At 35.3% G+C, this 20,800-nt stretch overlaps 1 pseudogene; it reads left to right on the plus strand.

Moving 5' to 3' along the window:
- The first annotated feature begins 2,304 nt into the window (after positions 1-2,304).
- LOC149223982 (pectinesterase pseudogene) lies at positions 2,305-19,816 on the plus strand (annotated as a pseudogene).
- The last annotated feature ends 984 nt before the right edge of the window (positions 19,817-20,800 follow it).

The raw sequence follows: 20,800 nt of genomic DNA on the forward strand, positions 1-20,800 counted from the left end.
ATAGAGAGAAATATGTTTGAATTCTTCAAATGTATAAGGCTTATTACTCTCTACTATGAGAGAAATAAATGTAGCATTAAAGTTAGCTAACACTATCCCATGGAAAGTTGTTTTCTCATAGTTTTCATAAGACCCCCTTCAATGAGTTTCAAGAAGAACAAGCATAATTATATTTACTAACCATTAGATCCTACTCTCTTTCTCCTTTAAAACAATGAAAAACTATTTGAACTTATACATTACAATATCTTTAATTAGAATTACAATATGAGGTTCATATATAAAACTTGGAAAAGAAAAAATCATTAACTATCTCTTCTTCTTTGTAAACATTCCCAAAGTGATGTATATCAACTCTTAATAAATCCTCAATGTTTTTCACCTCCACACCATATTATCCTATTATTTTCCAAACGGAATTTATATCTAAAAGTTTCCTTCCCCTTTAAATTTCAATTTCAGTAACGCTTAAGTTTTTAGCCCGATGTTAATTTCTTTAGGCTAAAAAGCTACCTATTATGGCTATTTAAAGGGTATGAAAACTTTTGCATGTATAGAATGGATCCAGGCACTTATATGATATAATACCAAACCATATACTTGGACGAACATCCGATCCTTTTGTTGTGGTGGAGGAGCTAGCACCATTGTCTACCTTCTTTGGAGCCTTTCTCAAATGCTTCCTCCTAAATTAAGTACTTTTGGTCAAAACTCTAATACTAAAACCCTAAATCAAGTTTACTTTACCTCCAATAACCTTGGTACTAAAGTGAATCCACTTAGATAAAATTTTACATGCATAAACGCCCTCATCTACCTTCTTTGCACACTTTTTCAAACATTTCATCCTAAAATGAATACTTTTATCAAAACTCTATAAATAAAATAATTAAAAACCCTAAATTAATTTAATTTTACTTCCAAAATCCTGGCTACCTACCTAAATTCACCTTGCAAAAACCATTAGACCTACATTAATTTATGTCCCACTTACATAAAAATTCCATACACAAAGTGGATATAAAAATTTGAATGAAAAGACACCAAACCTATTCTTGGGTTATCATCCAATCTAAAAATTTAAATGAAAGGACACCAAACCCTATTCTTGGGTTATCATCCAATCTCTTTCACGGAGGTACGACCCTGGTCAACCTTCCAACTGCACTCATGTGCAACTAGCAATATCGAAGAGACTTGATCAATGCCTATCCCCAAACTTCGATGGCTATATCTAGATTCATCTTGTTCCTAGAAATTGAGTTCCCTACAAAAAAAAAATCGATCTAAACCTCCTTTTATGTACTCTAGTGCATCCGTTGAGTAGTCTACTATGGCATTAGCCATTTCTCATAGCCACGCAGTAAGGTTTTATTTTTTGGAATCACTTCAGTAAGGTTTTATTTTTTGGAATCACTTCTTTGTTTTGAAGATACAATGATGTATCGTAAGGATTACTTCTTGGGAATCATATACCTAGGCAGATATGAAAAGGGATAAAAACTTCATCAAAGGATAATCTTTACAAACGTATTTGCAAGTAAAAGATTCAGCTTTATTATTAATTTGTTTAAAGTGGATATTTACATTAATTATAGTTTTTTGAAATATTTTACATTTGATGAATAATAGTAGAATTTAGTCCTAGTTCCTAGTTCTTGTACAACCTATTTCCCAAATCTACAAAACTGGTTTTTTTAACCGTTGAAAAAGGTTAAAAAAGAAAAGCTAATTCCAAAACCTACACCACTTCAATTTTTTCTAAAAGACTTCCAAAGGCCAACTTACTTAATGAAACGAGGCAAATCAAAAGGATGAGCTACGGCGTGGAATCTCGCTAATCTGTGACTTCTACCGTCTAGATTTCTATCTAACTGTTAAGTGCGAACTAATCCTTTTTATTACAGTGATGCACGGATCTTGTACCTTACGGATTACGTACATTACCTTAACAAAAACGGACTACGATATCGAATCTGAGAAGTGACCTTTTAGATTATAGAGAACAACACGTAATGAAAATCAATCTTGAAATCCATTGCGAGTTTGGTTGCAGTGTCAACGATCAAAGCTGAATTGATCCTCGAATTGAACAATACTATAAGAAACAATCACAGCCTTAGGGCGAGAATAACCTGCTGATTTGATGTGTGAGCCACACAGTAATGATAAAATTGCAACCCTAGAAGAGAATAACAGTAGATTAATGTTAGCCACATAACCGAAAATTGCAATGCCATAAGAGCACTCCTTGAAGAGTTCATTCCCACCGAGCGAAGCCGATCCGTTCTGAAGTGTGCAAATTTATATTCGAGTTATTTGGCTGGAATTTATTTTAGTACTTCCTAGGGTCCATCGGTCTGAAAGTTCTTGACCTAGCGTCCACATGACGAGTTTTGTAAGGAGCAACGTTCGAGTCTACTGCGACGAAGAACGGAAGGCTCCAAACTCGAAAAAATGGTCCATCCTTGCTGCCCTGACTTTAATTATGCTGCTCCTTGACATCGTTGGTGTGTCAATGGGAACTCCTGTTACTTCCAGTGAAGTCCCCGACGATCCCCAAGGTAGGAAAGTATTGTCTAATTTAGTAAAGTCGGTCTGTAGCCAGACAAGATTTCCCCAACGATGTGTGTCGTCTTTGGCATCATATCGTGGCTTCGAGACAGCATCACCCGATATTTTGATAAGTTTAGCCTTGACGGAGAGCATGGAACAGGCACAACATGCTTACGAATTGTCCATGAGTCTAGACAGTGATATGATGAATGCAAGAGAACGGGCGGCATGGCAAGATTGTGTTGAGCTTTTCCAAGATACGTTGGACAGTCTCAACGTTTGTTTAAGCAGCAATTCAGTCAAGAAAGATATCCCAAATTTGCTGAGCGCGGCTTTGACGAACCAGGAAACCTGCTTGAATGGTTTTCGTGACTTCAATTTAACAGACAGCAGTAATATAAAAGCTCTAATGTCGTCCAGAGCTGTTAATGTGTCAGAATTAACGAGCAATTTGCTTTGCATGTACAAGCTTTCCAGCTTCAAAAATCGCCGTCTGTTGAGTTCAGAAAGAGAGGAGGAGTTGGACTCTCACTAGAGTCTGATCGAGAGAGATGGTTTTCCAGGATGGTTATCAGCCGACGACCGAAGGCACTTACAATCCTCCAGACAAGCGCACGTCGTTGTTGCCAAAGATGGTTCTGGCAATTACCTGACGATCACCGAAGCAGTAAACGCGGCGCCTTCCGAGTCCAAGAGGAGACATGTCATCTACGTCAAAGCCGGAGTTTACAAGGAGAACGTGGACATATTGAAGACCAAAACCAATTTGATGTTAATTGGTGATGGCAAGGACCGAACCATCCTCACGGGAAGCAAGAATGTTTTAGATGGTTCAACTACGTTCAAGTCTGCCACTTCGGGTAAGAATTTAAAATTGGTATTTCGAATAGGAGTTGTCTATAATGCGACTTTTTGAGATTCCGGTGGCGGAATCCGGCGGAAGAAATTGAGAAGAAATCATGATGTGTTGCAGTTAAAATGGTTTTTTAACTGCATATTCCGATTCAGCACCCTAAAAAACCCCTGGGACGGTTTCATTGTGCAGAAATTAGCTATCAAACTTGGATTCCAATAAATCACTGCCGGATTTTCACCGGAAAAAATCGCCGGAAAGGCTTTCAAAAAGTCGCGTTAAAGACTACGTCTTTCGAATATACTTTCTTATATTTATACATGGCTCCGGATATTGTTCTATTGGATTAATATTAAATTGTATAATTGTTTTGTTTTTTAAATATATCATTACAAAAGATTTTTAATTTATTTTATTGATAAATCATCATATTGGAATAGAACTTATTTACAAATATAACTCATTATATTGCAATAAAATTTATGTGCTGAGAATAAATATTTATAGTTGAATATTGTTATATATATATTAAAATTATATATATAAAATAGAGAAATTATAATTTAATATATATATATATATATATAATAAAATTATAATTTAATTAATATATATGATCTTTTTAAATTAATTTATCTAATTGAACATGTATAATGGTTAAAGTTTTTATAAATTAATGCTTATCAATATTTATTTATCTTTTGCTTTTTGCTTTTTAATTTATATGGTTAAGCTAATTAAAAATTTTATTTTATACCCATAAATAAAAAAACACTAAACGACAAATGTATAACTTCTCAGATGTATTAAACAACAATTTGTCTTTAAATGATTTCTCTTTAATTTATATAATTGCATATCAAAAAAGATGGGATATCGTTAACTCTACTTAGACTCTAAACAATTAATAAATTCATAAATTTAGGTAGTGTATAATTCCCAAATGTTTTTCCGGTTTGTTTTGCCAGTTTGTTTTGTTTGTTATGCGTGAAATGACCAACTGAGTTGTTTCTGAATGAGGTTGTAATGTATAACTTATCAAATGTATTTAGCCTTTATGCGATAGTTGTTTCTGAATCAGGATCTAGTGTATAACTTGTCAAATGTATTAACGGTTCTTGTTTTTCCCATATTAAACGACAAATTGTCTTTTGTGCGATAGCTATTTCTGGAAGAGGGTTCATTGCTCGAGACATGACGTTCGAGAACACCGCTGGACCTCAAAAGCACCAGGCCGTAGCACTTCGAGTAGGCGTAGACTTCTTGGTGGTATATCGTTGCAGCATCAAAGGATACTAGGACACTTTATATGTTTACTCCCTTCGCTAATTTTACAGAGAAGTCGATATCTATGGAACGGTTGATTTTATCTTTGGCAACGCAGTCGTGGTAATCCAAAATAGCAATATCTTGGTTAGAAGGCCTATGAGACAACAAAAGAACACAATTACAGCTCAAGGAAGAACTGATCCCAATCAAAACACCAGAATTTCCATTCATAATTGCAGGGTAAGCCCAGCTCCCGATCTGCAAGCTGTTAAAAAGTCCATCCAAACGTACCTCGGAAGATCGTGGAAGCAATACTCTCGCACAGTGTTCATGCAATCCATTCTAGATGATTTGATCGATCCCTCCGGTTGGTCCGAATGGCAAGGAAGCTTTGCGCTTCAAACATTGTACTATGGCGAGTATATGAACAGAGGTGTCAGGGCTTCAGGTGATGGTGCGACGGGCGCCGGGCACGGGCGCACGATGGGCGCGCACGACAGCCAAGATTGCGACGAGCTGCGATGGAACGCGACACGATTACGACGAGCTGCGGTATGACTTGCGACGAAACCTGCGACGTTAGTAAAACTCACGAAAATTGGCTGTGTTATCACACGTGAACGCATACATTATGAGAGCGCGCAAGGAGTTTATACGCATGGAACGATGGGCAACAAAATATACCAAGCCGACACACATAAAATATGACGTGAGGGCTTCATGGCATTATTTTACATGTCGGCCCAAAGTTATGTGCTAAGGTATGAAGCATATATATGAGAGGTGGCTGCACCTCATTTCATCATCGAATCATTCGCACTTCTAAATCAGCGAAAGGGGTAAAAAGGCTGCGCAGGGGTAAAAGAGGAATACACATGTCTTATGTGTAGTTCCTCCCTTGTGTGGAGATGGAATTTTGACCCGGGTTGAGAGGTGGAGATTGGACAGGCAATTGTGTGCAGGATTTGGCAAGGTGAATTAGGAGGCTCGGGTGAGCGTTTCACTTTGTGCAAAGGTGCACATAATTTGTAAGAAGGCTGGTTTATGCCTTGTTGTAAAATTATTCTAAGTGTTGGCTTGAAGATTGTCAAGCATCACTTGTATTTGTACTATTGAAGAAAAGATGTCATAATACATTGTTGGGCAGACTTTCTGGGAGTTGCCCCTCCCTTTGTACTTGATTATTGTTGATGTTCTCGGTTTATTGTTCATGGTTAATAATTGAGAATGGTCTTCACTAAAGTATAAAGGATAATGTTTTATTCAGTTGCATAAACTAAGTATGTTCATGTTGAAGTAGGCGTAGTCCACGGATGTTAGTATTGTTAAAAAGAAAGCGCTCGGTGGTGCCGCACCTCGCTACAAGCGGTTGCAAGATCACCGCAGGTGTAGGGGCGTGACAGTTGGTATCAGAGCTCGGTCAGAGCTGGTGAGCAAAGGTTGCTCGTGACGGTGGAAAGAGTGCTTACAGGTGAAGGAAACCGTTTCACACGAAGTGGAACAAGGGTTGGTTCTAATTGCAGGTGACTTGGTGAAGTTGTTGGATGGTCGAAACTAGATTACAAAAGAGAAAGAAGTTTTTAAAGATGGAAACTGAATCTCAGGCTGGGTCTAGTCACATTATGAAGGATACTACTATTGGGTTCCTTGAAAAGATGTCAGAAAAGATAGAGAATATGGAGATTTCTTTTGAAGAGAAACTCGATGAACTTCGAATACAGAATCATGAGCTCAAGACACAAAATGAGTACACTGAATATAGGTGTGCACAACTCGAACAAAGGGTCGAGGAAGTCAAGGAATCAAGGGATCAAGGTCTTGCAGAAATTGAGAACTTGAAGAAGACTCTTGAAGATACAAAGAATGAGCTTACAATTGTGAAGAAGGCCATGGGGCATAACTCAGGTGGAGGAGTGCCTCATGTGAAGGTCAAGGAACCAGAATCTTATGATGGAACAAGGAAGGCCGCAATTCTTAGCAACTTCTTGTGGGACGTGGAGCAGTACTTGGAGCGGTTGAACCTGGTTGATGGTGAGACACAAGTCAAGGTAGCTACTCAGTTCTTGGCAAAGGATGCTAAGATGTGGTGGCGAAGGAGGGTGGACCAGATTGCCAATGGCAGTGCTAATGACATCACTTCGTGGAAAGACTTGAAGAAGGCTTTGCAGACCCACTTCAGTCCTCAGGATGACACATGGGAAGCAAGGACCAAACTCAAGTACATAAAGCAAACAGGAAGCCTACAAGCATACCAGCAAGAGTATTCAACTGTAGCTTTGGAACTTCACGACATGGCAGAAAAAGACAAGGTGTTCAACTTCATTATGGGATTGAAACCTTGGGCACGCAATGAGGTGAGGAGACAGAAGATTAGAACACTTGAAGAAGCTTTTGCTACAGTTGATAGGATGGTGGATCACTTTGAGGAAACTTATGATGACAAAAAGAAGAAGTCTGAAAAGCCAAAAGAGAAGAAGAAAGATGATACTCCAAAATCAGATGATGGTGCAAAGATGAAGAATCCTTTGAAGTGTTGGTTATGTGAAGGACCACACACAGTGAAGAATTGTCCCTCTAAACTAAAGGTGGCTACAGTTGCACATTCTGATGATGAGGATAATGATGCTTCTGTGGGGATGATGCAGATACTTGGTGCTTCTGCTACTACAAAAGCAGTCTCTAAGGACGATCCAGAAAGAAACAAGTTAGAGTATGTTCGAATGAAGATTGGAGATACTAATGTGCTCACTATGGTAGATAGTGGGGCTTCTCACAACTTCATGGGAGAAGATACTGCAAGAAGAATTGGGCTGAAATTTGTACCGGCAAAGGCGCAAATGAAGACAGTGAATTCTCCTCCTATGAACATCCTTGGTATAGTTGAGAAGGTGGACACTACACTTGGTGAATGGACCGGGAAGGTGAACTTCACTATAGTGCGGATTGATGACTATGAGGCTGTATTGGGGATGGAGTTTATGAAGCAGTTTGATGCTATGATTTTACCACATTTGAAGAAGCTCTACATTTATGATGGAAGGGAAGATGTACCTATTGGTGTGCCTACCATTGGTGCAACAAGGCCTCATTGTAAAGTGGGAGCGATGCAAATGGAGGATAAGGAAAAAGAGAACAAGCGGTTGTCCACTGTTGAGGCAAAGCTTGTGGAACAGTCATTGGTCATCAAGACACTTTCAGATAGCATCTTGGACTTAACAAGAAGGCTAGAGCTGGTGGAAGATGATGATGATGATGAGGTATATGTGAGGCCGAATGTCCAGAAGGAAGACCGGGTTGCTTATCTACAAAGGATGGAGGTTGAGGATCTTGATAGATGGATCGAGTTGATTAGTGAGGGAGAGCCTTTAGGCTCTACTCCCTCTACATCTTCTTAGATGAGTAAGAAGATGGGCTCATTGTTAGCTACTCATGGCAGTGAGTCCTGAAGCATATGGAGCAGGTATGATTGATGATGGCATGTTGCAGATGAGATGGATGGAGTTTTCATGGACCTGGACATGGATCATGGAGATACATACTTTGGTATAGTGAGCTTAGTGGCAGTTGGTCACTAGGTCGAGACATGGTGGAGACAGTGGTTCTACATATGTTGCAGTGATGTTTGCCTTATGTGGAGGAGACAACATCATGAATGATGGTATTTTGTCGAGGACGACAACAATTTCAGGTGGAGGAGAATGTCAGGGCTTCGGGTGATGGTGCGACGGGCGCCGGGCACGGGCGCACGATGGGCGCACACGATAGCCAAGATTGCGACGAGCTGCGATGGAACGCGACACGATTGCGACGAGCTGCAGTAGGACTTGTGACAAAACCTGCGACGTTAGTAAAACTCACGAAAATTGGCTAAGTGTTATCACACGTGAACGCATACATTATGAGAGCGTGCAAGGAGTTTATACGCATGGAACGATGGGCAACAAAATATACCAAGCCGACACACATAAAATATGACGTGAGGGCTTCATGGAATTATTTTACATGTCGGCCCAAAGTTATGTGCTAAGGTATGAAGCGTATATATGAGAGGTGGCTGCACCTCATTTCATCATCGAATCATTCACACTTCTAAATCGGCGAAAGGGGTAAAAAGGCTGCGCAGGGGTAAAAGGGGAATACACATGTCTTATGTGTAGTTCCTCCCTTGTGTGGAGATGGAATTTTGACCCGGGTTGAGAGGTGGAGATTGGACAGGCAATTGTGTGCAGGATTTGGCAAGGTGAATTAGGAGGCTCGGGTGAGCGTTTCACTTTGTGCAAAGGTGCACATAATTTGTAAGAAGGTTGGTTTATGCCTTGTTGTAAAATTATTCTAAGTGTTGGCTTGAAGATTGTCAAGCATCACTTGTATTTTTACTATTGAAGAAAAGCTGTTATAATACATTGTTGGGCAGACTTTCTGGGAGTTGCCCCTCCCTTTGTACTTGATTATTGTTGATGTTCTCGGTTTATTGTTCATGGTTAATAATTGAGAATGGTCTTCACTAAAGTATAAAAGATAATGTTTTATTCAGTTGCATAAACTAAGTATGTTCATCTTGAAGTAGGCGTAGTCTATGGGTGTTAGTATTGTTAAAACGAAAGCGCTCGGTGGTGCCGCACCTCGCTACAAGCGGTTGGAAGATCACCGTAGGTGTAGGGGCGTGACAAGAGACGTCGGTGCAGTAACATCAAGACGTGTCCATTGGCATGGATTTCATATTATCAAAAGCGCCACTGAAGCTAGCCAATTCATTTTTGGTAATTTGTGGATTCCTGATGCAAGAATTCCCTTTACCCTTGGATTGATATGATGAATATCACAAAACTAGATATCTGATACTCATTTAAATGTTAACATTAAGCGACCCTTTCTATGTCCAATGTTCCAGTCTGTACACCCATTGCATTGCTCATGTATGCTATAGGACGTGCATAATAATTCTGCCCGTGGAAAAGTAGTAAAGAAATTAGTGTAGTACACTTAACTTTCTATGCCATTTTATGTGTTTACTTTCTCACAAGGATGCGAAGGATTCCATTATAACAACAATTAAATGTCAGTTATAATGTATTGGCTTCATTTTTATTTCTATTAATTTAAATATAATTGAATGATGTGTTAAGGATGTCATGTAATTCATCTTTTATTATTATTATATTAATTATCTTTATAAAATATGAAATGGAGAACTTAGGTATTACTTTTATCGAATTAAATCATTTCCTTGCAATTTCAAATAAATACAAGTAACCCATAAAAATTTAGAATAGAAATGATTATTTTTAAATAAAATTTCTATAATCTTAATTTAATATTACTAAGTAATAAATAAATGGTAAGGATTTAACTTGTATAAAATATTTTTAGAATATTTTTAGTTGTAGTTATAGATAAAAGGCTGAAAATTATTTTAAAGGTAGTTTGTTTGTTTGTTTTTTTTTTTCAATTAAAAAAAATATTATAAAATTAAATTAAAATAAAATCTATAATAAAATAATTTGAGTATGGAATAAGTTTTATTTTTTGGTATTATAACAAAGCCTATTACATGAATCTTCATGATAAAGTGGATGTAAATCTCCATAGTTAAGAATAGTGTTACATGTTTTTTTAAATGTATATCTATTTAACTGAGATATTAAATATTTTCACGATTAATCATAATAATAAAGTCATAATTTATTTATAATTTAGCTATTTTTTATAATTTTTAAAATTTTGGTAATTTACTAGTAATATAATTTATATCATTGCGTTAATAATAACGATAGAATAGGAAAATTTTCTCACTTTTTGATATCACAATCCTTTTTGTAAATGTTGAAATAAAGATACTAGATACATTTTTATACATAAATATATTTTATATTTGGGAAAGGAAGCTGCCAAATGTATAAGTTAAAATTTTACAATAACTATAAAAATAATCACTTTTTAATATTTATTAAAAAAAAAATTGATATATATATATATATATATATATATATATATATATATATATATATATATATATATTTTCAAAGAAGGCAATACATAAGAGGTTTTTTTTTTTTTATTTATTTTTTATTTTTTATTTTTTTAATTTGGTTACTTATTATTCAAAGAAGGCAATACATAAGAGGTTGTCCTGTGCTACTATTTTGCCTGAAGGGAAACCAAACCAAAAGCATAAGTTTAAGATCTTGAGGTTACATTGTCCCTACTTAAACAAGACATTTGACAGTATGAAAACATTCCACATGTTTACAGAAGATGTTGAGAGGCAACAGACACATAGGCCTTGCTTTTTAAAACAAAATCTAAGATAACAAAGAATATTCATAATGTAAAAGAGTGACATTCCACAAGTGGGTTGAAAGGATTTCCATGAATAAGGCCAGGCCAAGAGGCCTCAATATACCTGGAACCACGCATGTTGAGCAACCTGTGAAGACCAACTCGAGCACCAACAATTAAGCCATGAGTGAAAACATGAGCCACGAGATTGGGTACCACGAACCATGAGCCATGAACACTCGAGTTAGGAGCCACTAGAAGTCACCTGCAAAAGACCACGAACTGCCACCCAGCCCAGTGAGACTTTGAATTTTCACCAAGAAAAAATGAAGGTAGAATTATGTGCTCACTTCCATTGCCTGTGTTACTCCAATTTCTCTGAAGCCTGAGTAGAATAACTAATTGATTATGGAGCAGGACAATAGACCCTTTAAATGCTATTATCCTAGGGTTATGGAACACCTTATAGTTATTGCTTGGGTCAATGAAGCTTGGGGCAAAGATACAAACGAAGGTACAAATGTGAAGAGGACCCATCAATGCAGTTTATGAATTGAGATTTTGCAGGAGAAGCAATTTGTTAGATGGATTATTAGCATAAGGTGAGCTGTCAAACCTGAGCCAAAAAGAAACCATGTAAATTGTGGGGGAGACAAAAGGCCCAAAGAAAAATTCAACACAACCTAAATTTTCCAAGCCCAAGAAAATCAATAGTTACCCATAGTTGGTCTGACCCTGGGGTGCATATAAGAAGTGTAAATTATTAACATGGTTACCTCATAACTGCATGTGTAGACACAAAGAAAGATTGACAGTACTTCTTCCTACAAACAGAGACACATCTAAGGGAGAGCTCCACCGCTGAGTGACGTTGAGCACTTTCATCCATGCAAGGAGGCATTCTGAATCATAATTCACTACCATCAATATTCTGCAAGGCGAATAGTACAACCACCTTCAGTCTGTAAATGCTCGTCTCGAACGAGAATTTGAAAACTTGTACACTAGCTCAAATGAAAACGTTTAGCAAGATAGATGGCCTATGATTCCGGATTATCCCATCATGGTAATGAAATATTAATAGAATCATCACTCACTATGTGGGAGAATGATTGCAGAGAAATGGTGATAAAAGAGTTTTTCAACTAATCTGGAAGAGCTTGGGAACACTAAGCATCATGTGAAGGGCCATCTGAATCAAGAGATTGATTAAAAATATGATCTGCTAACTTGTTTCCTGAATGACGAACATGTGAGACAAAAGGAGCATGGACTTACGTAAGAAGTGAGGCAACTTTAGTGATATGCAATTTAGTGCCCAAAAATCCTAAGATTTTGGAGAGAGGCGAGCCACATTGGAGGTTTTTCAAAATGGAAATGATGAGCAAAGAATCTCCTTCTATTAGGAGCTGATGATAATTTTTCTTCAAAGCAACAATCAAGCCTTGTTCAAGCCCCCATAGTTTTGCTTCATTGTCGATGGTGGTGTCAAGCTTACTTTCATAAATATTGAGGATTAGTCCTGAGTTGTTCCCAAAGACTCTGCCATAACTAGCTGGACCTGGATTGTCACAATATGCTCCATAAAAATTAAGATTTATGAAGCCTATAGCACGGAGACTTGATCGACGATTAATAAGCTTAGGAGTGCAAAAGGAACTTATGGAGATGCAATATTGAGATTTGATCCCAAGAAGGGACATGATAATTTGTTTTGCTAGGGGACAATCACAATCTTGAGAGGCCTATTTCATAGAGACAATTGTCTCTTGAATCTGCGAGAAGATGAAATGTTAGACATCCTTCGCTAAGGAGGAGACAATTTTGAAGATATGAACATTCCTCTCCTTCCAAATGTTCCAGGTTATGAATCCTGGAATTAACAACCAAGCTCTATTTAGAATGGGAGTTGAGAAGGGTGAGCATCTCGAGTTCTCTAATGAGGTCGAGATGGGTTGGGCTATAAGAATATATATTCATAATGTGCTTAACAATTGATCCCATAACACTGAGGAGAAATAGAAGGAAAGGAAAATGTAGTTCAGATCCTCTTCCTGAGCTTGACAAACTTGCAAATTGAGGGACCTAGAAAGCCACGTCTTCGAAGTTTATCCTAGGTTAGAGTTTTGTTTCTTAAGAGTAGCCATAGGAAAAAGGTAATCTTGGGCCAATGCTTGAGTCTCCAAAGATTCTTCCAAGTAGGATTAAGTGCCTCCAGTTGTGCTAGTGTTAAGATTAGGTAGATCTATTTCAGATGGAAAACCCCTTATCGACCATACCCACATCATAGAATGCCATCATCCGTTTTCACTACGATATTTTTAGTGGTCAGTACCTATTAAAGAAGGTCTTTATCATTACAATGAGTTCTTGCATAGGTTGGGAATTGGATCTTCTAAGAGCACCAATGAGAGTTGGGGAAATATGAATCCCTATAATTAGTCACCGATGAAAGGCCTCCTTGATGGGGACTATCTTATATTAGGAGAGAGTTGGGAAAAGAAGAGATTTTAGGCCATTGATTCTCGAAATCATCCCAAAATAAGGTTTTCATTCCATTACGCACATCCCAGAAAAAATGGTCTTGGATTAGAGATTTGTTATTCCAAGTTGCATTCCATATCTGAGATTCTAGTGGGCCTTCTGAAATTCGAACAAGTTGAGAAGATAGTATTCCCTGAACATATTTATTAGTCCATATTTTTCACCATAGTACTGAAGGGTTATTTAACCAATTCCACCATATTTTTGCACTTAGAGGTTGGCTCAAGGCACTTGCACCACGTAATCTTAGACCCCTTGAAAGTTTGGGAAGGAACAACTTGTCCCAAGTGACTAAGGATTTTTTCTCCATATGGGAATCCCCCTATAGGAAGGAGTGTTGTAGTCTACAAATCTTGTTAATAATGGATTTTGGAGCAAGTAAGGCTGAGAGAATGCTGGTGGGCATAGATTTCACGATCAATTTTAGAAGAATAAACCGTTCCACAAAATTCAAGGCCCTAAAGGTACAACTTGACAATTTTGTCTCAAATTTAAGAAGTAGTTCTTCTCATACCGATATGTAGAGAGGATTTGCAATGAGAGGGGGGCTTAAATATTTTGAGGAAAGGAATCTCTTCTTGAAACCCATAAAACGAGAGATATGAAGTTGAATGGCATGTGGTGCATTAAAGAGGAAAATTTGAGACTTGCCTTTATTTTTTATCTATGCTCGAGGCTACAACAAAGGTATCATCCATCTTCCATCCAAGAGTAACCTTTTGAAATTATTATAGATTTATACCTTTCAACGTTGATATCAATTATTTTTTCAATTTGTACAACCATTTATATCTAACAAGCTTTCTATCCTCAGGATGTTCTACCAGGTCCTATGTTTTCTTTTCTAAATTAAATTTAAGTTTTTATATTTTTATTTAACTAATTATTGTCACATTCTACCAACATTCACCCTAATATTTGATACTTTTCCCGAGCCCATTTTTCATCTCTTCTATAAGAAAAGAGAATCCAAATGCCATAAAAAATTCTCTATAACATTGGTTTCGTAAACCTATTTGTAATTTTTTCTTGAGTGTCAACCTTTTTAGATCTACTCAACCTTAATCAATTACTTGTCTTACAAAATGATACTTAATATCATTGTGCTTTCTAATGCTACGATAAGTAGGATTTCTAGTGAAATGAATAGCACTCTAACAATCACAAAATGCATTCACACTATTTGTGCTCTTCCAAGCTTAGCAAAAATGAATTTCAACCGAATTTCCTATTTTAAGCATGTGAGGCAATAATATACTCTTATCTTATAGTGGATAGATAAATTATTTCCTAAAACTTTGAAATCTAATTAACTCAACGTAGATCTCCTCTTTTCCAAATCCCGTATAAAATACGAATAAAGACAACCACATATAGAATCACTACTATCATAAAAATTTGATACAATAATCAATTATGTCTCTCAGATACCAAAGTAACCGTTTCATTGCATTCCAATATCTCTTCCTAGTTTTTCCATGCACTTATCACCCATACCTGTTTCATGTGAAATATTTTTTCTAGTACATACCATGGCATACAACAACCTTCCTATGGTGTGGCATATGGTACATGAGACATATGATCACTTTATTCCACAATACTAGGACATAAGCATGAAAAAATATTAAAATGGGATGCAAGATAGATATTCATAGGTTTCATATTATTTATCCCAAATTTTACAACTATTTTCTCAATATACTTTTTTTTTTTTAAACTTGAGGTTACCATTTTTCTGTTTTTGTGTATATTAATGCACAATGTTTGTGTTTCTACTCCTAGATCCTTGATATCAAATGTATTAGCCATGAAAGGCTCCAACATGCTAATCTTATCAATTATTTTTCTTGAAACATGTATAGTGTCATCATGTAACACCAGTATAATGAAAATACCATTCAAATTGTTCAGGTAAACACAATGGTCATATTCACTTCTAGTATAATTTTGATCGATCATGAATAAATTCTAACACCCTTCTCCCACATATACCCAAGCAACTGACCAGCTAGGGTAAACATGCGACGAGAGGCCACTATGATATGATTTGACCTCTTAAGTCACGTTAAGGAGTGGAACCGATGTAAACAAACCATACAAACATTAATCATCTGCTACAAGATAGTCATGAACTAATCCAATACTTTCGAAACCCAAATTCGTTCTCATAGTCTTGCCTGTCAGCGACCAGAGACCAAAATTGTTAGTGCTATGCCAGCGACTTCAGGATTTGGGCTACTTTTTGAAGCCTAGAGCCTAGGTCACTTCCCAGAATTGAACCATCTCTTCATATCAGTAAAATAACATGGAAATAACAGTACTAAAGAAAATAGTTATTCAAGACCTTGATTGGACCCCTATTAGCAATGATAGGAATTTCGTTAAACATATTGCAATTATGTAATCTACATGTGTAATTCACAGTTTTGAGCATAGGGGTTTCATACTTAGCTGAGAATTGCTAAAAACCATTAATGCCTCAACATATTAACTGCCATTCCATCCATTAGGTCATACATACATTGATTATTCAATTAGAAGTAAAAACATGATGAGAGCCACACATGGTTGTTGTCATAAAACACATACATAATCGGCATAATAGTAGAAAAAAATAATCATGGAAGTACAGTCATATAGACCACATATAATCCATCAAAATGCTCAAATAAATACAAGGATAAAACACCTTTCATTAATGATGCAAAATCGAAACCTGAGATGGGACTTCCATGTTCCACCTGACCGTAGAATGGCTGAGCCAAATATCTCTTTATCCTTTCACCCCCATGCCATATTCCAAGTATGAATGTGGGATCTCATAGAACACATCAATCAAAAACCATCTAGGGCTTCAAGAGGCCATCCACCTCAACCCATCAAACAAATATTCCACCTCACGGTCGGAAATCCCAAAACCATCATCAGATTGGTCTCCATCGAAGCCTTCCATGGCTTCTAGAGCGTTTGTTCGAACCAAGGCTTTAGGACTACTAACTCAACCCACAACTGCTACCAGGTTTCCAAAGTGTTTGTCCAACCAAGGCTTCCAGGGCTAGTAAATCAACCCACCAAGGGCTTCCAAAGCATTTTTCCAACCAAGTCCTTCAGGGCTAGTAACTCGGGCTTCCAGGAACTAATAACTCAACCCAAGCTAAAGAAACATGAGAACCAACCAAAAACAAACAATGATAGAAACTTCATGAAAAGATAACCTTTTACAAACGTATTTGCAAGTAAAAAATTCAGTTTTATTATTAATTTGTTTAAAGTGGATTTTTCAATTAATTATAGTTTTTTGGAATATTTTACATTTGATGAATAATAATAGAATTTACTCATAGTTCGTGTACAACCTATTCCCCAAATCTACAAAATTGGCTTTTTTTTTTTTAAGTTGAAAAAAAAAAAAACTAATTCCAAAATCTACTCTATGTTCGATTTTTTCTAAAAGACTTTCCAATATTTCGATGTACAAACGAAGTACAAAACTGGCCCACTTGCTGAATGAAACGAGGCAAATCAAAAGGATGAGCTAAGGCATGGAATCTCGCTAGTCTGTGACTTTTACCGTCTAGTCCTTTTTTATTACAGTGATTCACGTATCTTGTACCTTACGGATTACGTGCATTACCGTAATAAAAAAGGACAAAAAAGGACTACGATATCGATATCCTCACTGGAAGCAAGAATGTTCGAGATGGTTCAACTACGTTCAAGTCTGCCACTTTGGGTAATAATTTGAAAATAGTTTTTCGAATATTCTTTCTTATATTTATACATTACTCTGGATATTGTTTTATTATACATCGCTCTGTATATTGTTCTATTGGATTAATATTAAATTGTATAATTGTTTTGTTTTTTAAATATGTGGTTACAAAATATTTTTAATTTATTTTATTGATAAATTATCATATTACAATATAACTCTTGCAATAAAATTTATTTGCTGAATATATATAGAAATTATAATTTCTATATATATAAAATCAAATTATAATTTAATTAATATATATGATTTTTTAAAATTAATTTATTAAATTAGCCATGTATAATGGAGAACTAACTATTTTAAAATTTATTATAAATTAATGCCTATCCATATTTATTTACTCTTTAATTTATATATATATGGTTAAGCTAATCAAGATTTTTATTTTATATCCATAAATAAAAAATATTAGCATATTTACATCCATACGCAAAATATTAAATGTTAATTACTTTATATTTTATCTTTTCAAGATTTAAATTGCAATGTAAAAAATGTTATTAATCCAAATATATCAATTAGGTAAATCAATTAGGTACCATTATAAAATTTGCATATTAAATGTGATATGAGTGTAATAACACACACGATTTTTTTAATTTATATAATTGCATTTCAAAAAAGATTTGATGTCATTAACTCTACTTAGACTCTAAACAATTCCTAAATTTAGGTAATGTATAATTCCCAAATGTTTTTAAAATTTGCAACCAATATAATTTGCATATTAAACATGATATGATATCAGTGTAATAACATGATTTCTTTAATATGTATAATATCATTTCAAAAAAGATTTGATGTGGTTAACTCTACTTATACTCTAAACAATTCATAAGGTTAGGTAGTGTATAATTCTCAAATGTTTTTAAAATTTGCATATTAAATCAATTAGTTACATATGAAATCAATCAGGTACCATTACAAAATTTGCATATTAAACATGATATGACATCAAAGTAATAACGCACACAATTTCTTTAATTTATATAATTGAATTTCAAAAAAAATTGATATCGTTACCTCTACTTAGATTCTAAACAATTCATAAATTTAAATAGTGTATAATTCTCAAATGTTTTTAAAATTTAGATATTAAATCAATTAAGTACCATTATAAAATTGGCATATTAAACATGATATAATATCAATATAATAACACATGATTTCTTTAATTTATATAATTATATTTAATAACTACCATTATAAAATTGGCATATTAAACATGATATGATGTCAATGTAATAACACACGATTTCTTTAATTTATATAATTATATTTCAAAAAATATTTGATATTGTTAACTCTACTTAGACTCTAAATGATTCATAAATTTAGATAGTGTATAATTCCCAAATGTTTTTAAAATTTGTTTTACCTATTAAATCAATTAGGTAACATTATAAAATTTACATACTAAAATTTGTTTTACCTATTAAATCAATTAGGTAACATTATAAAATTTACATACTAAACATGATATGATATCAGTGTAATAACACACTATTTTTGTAATTATTTAATTTATATAATTGCATTTCAAACCATACTTAGACTCTAAACAATTCATAAATTTAGGTAAGGTTTTTCCCGTTTGTTTTGTGTGCAATGACGAACTGCCTGTGTGCAATAGTTGTTTTTCCCGTTTGTTTTGTGTGCAATGACGAACTGCCTCTGTGCAATGGTTGTTTCTGAATCAGGTTGTAATGTATGACATATCAAATATATTTAGACTTTGTACGATAGCTGTTTCTGAATCAGGATCTAATGTATAACTTCTCAAATGCATTAGCGCTTCTTGCTTTTCCCATATTAAACGACAAATTGTCTTTAGTGCCATAGCTGGTTCTGGAAGAGGGTTCATTGCTCGAGACATGACGTTCGAGAACACCGCTGGACCTCAAAAGCACCAGGCCGTAGCACTTCGAGTAGGCGCAGACTTCTCGGTGGTATATCGTTGCAGCATCAAAGGATACCAGGACACTTTATATGTTTACTCCCTTCACCAATTTTACAGAGTAGTAGATATCTATGGAACGGTTGATTTTATCTTTGGCAACGCAGCCGTGGTAATCCAAAATAGCAATATCTTGGTTAGAAGGCCTATGAGACCACAAAAGAACACAATTACAGCTCAAGGAAGAACTGATCCCAATCAAAACACCGGAATTTCCATTCATAATTGCAGGGTAAGCCCAGCTCCCGATCTGCAAGCTGTTAAAAAGTCCATCCAAACATACCTCGGAAGACCGTGGAAGCAATACTCTCGCACACTGTTCATACAATCCATTCTGGACGATTTGATCGATCCCGCCGGTTGGTCCGAGTGGAAAGGAAGCTTTGCGCTTCAAAAATTGTACTATGGCGAGTATATGAACAGAGGCGTCGGTGCAGTAACATCAAGACGTGTCCGTTGGCATGGATTTCATATTATCAAAAGCGCCACTGAAGCTGCTAGATTCAAAGTTGGCCAATTCATTTTTGGTAATTTGTGGATTCCTGCTGCAAGAATTCCCTTTACCCTTGGATTGATATGATGAATATCACAAAACCAGATATCTGATATTCATTTAAATGCTATCATCAAGCGACCCTTTCTATGTCCAATGTTCCAGTCTGTACACCCATTGCATTGCTCATGTATGCTATAGGACGTGCATAATAATTCTGCCCGTGGAAAAGTAGTAAAGAAATTAGTGTAGTACACATAACTTTCTATGCTATTTTATGTGTTACTTTCTCAGAATGATGCGAAGGATTCCATTATAACAATAATTAAATATCAGTTATAATGTATTGGCTTCATTTTTATTTCTATTAATTTAAATATAATTGAATGATGTGTTAAGGATGTCATGTAATTCATTTTTATTATTATTATATTAATTATCTTTATAAAATATGGAATGGAGAACTTATGTATTACTCTTTTCGAATTAAATCATTTCCTTGCCGTTTCAAATAAATACAAGTAACCCATGAAAATTTAGAATTATATTAATAGAAATGTTTATTTTTAAATGAAGTTTTATAATCTTAATTTAATTATCAATGAGTAATAAATAGATGGTAAGGTAAGGATTTAAGTTATATAAAATATTTATGGAATATTTTTAGTTGTAGTTATAGATAGAAAGCTGAAAATTATTTTAAAGGTAGTTATTTTTTTGTTTTTCTATATAATTAGAAAAGTATTATAAAATTAAATAAAAATAAAATCTATATGATGATGATGATGATAGTGGTTACCGTCCACTGAGACCAAATTGGTCTATCAGACCTACAATATTTTTAATTTTTAATTGTCTGGCTCCTCGTATTTCTTGGCGAGATTGGTGTTGTAGCTCTCTTTCTTTTCTCTATGGTCTTCCAACTTCCTTTATCTTGCATCTCCTTCATCTCTTCTGGTTCTTGAGACAATGGTGTCTTAGCTTCGCGATCAATTGTGTTCGTCCTTTTGAAGATAGTAGGAGAAGAAGTTTGGTCTAGGAGATCTGCTTTGTTGTTAAATGAAGATTTAT

This window comes from Pinus tabuliformis, chromosome Q (assembly GCF_031772625.1).
Source record: "Pinus tabuliformis cultivar Carrire ecotype Pingquan chromosome Q, CPIR1, whole genome shotgun sequence".
Lineage (NCBI taxonomy): Eukaryota > Viridiplantae > Streptophyta > Pinopsida > Pinales > Pinaceae > Pinus > Pinus tabuliformis.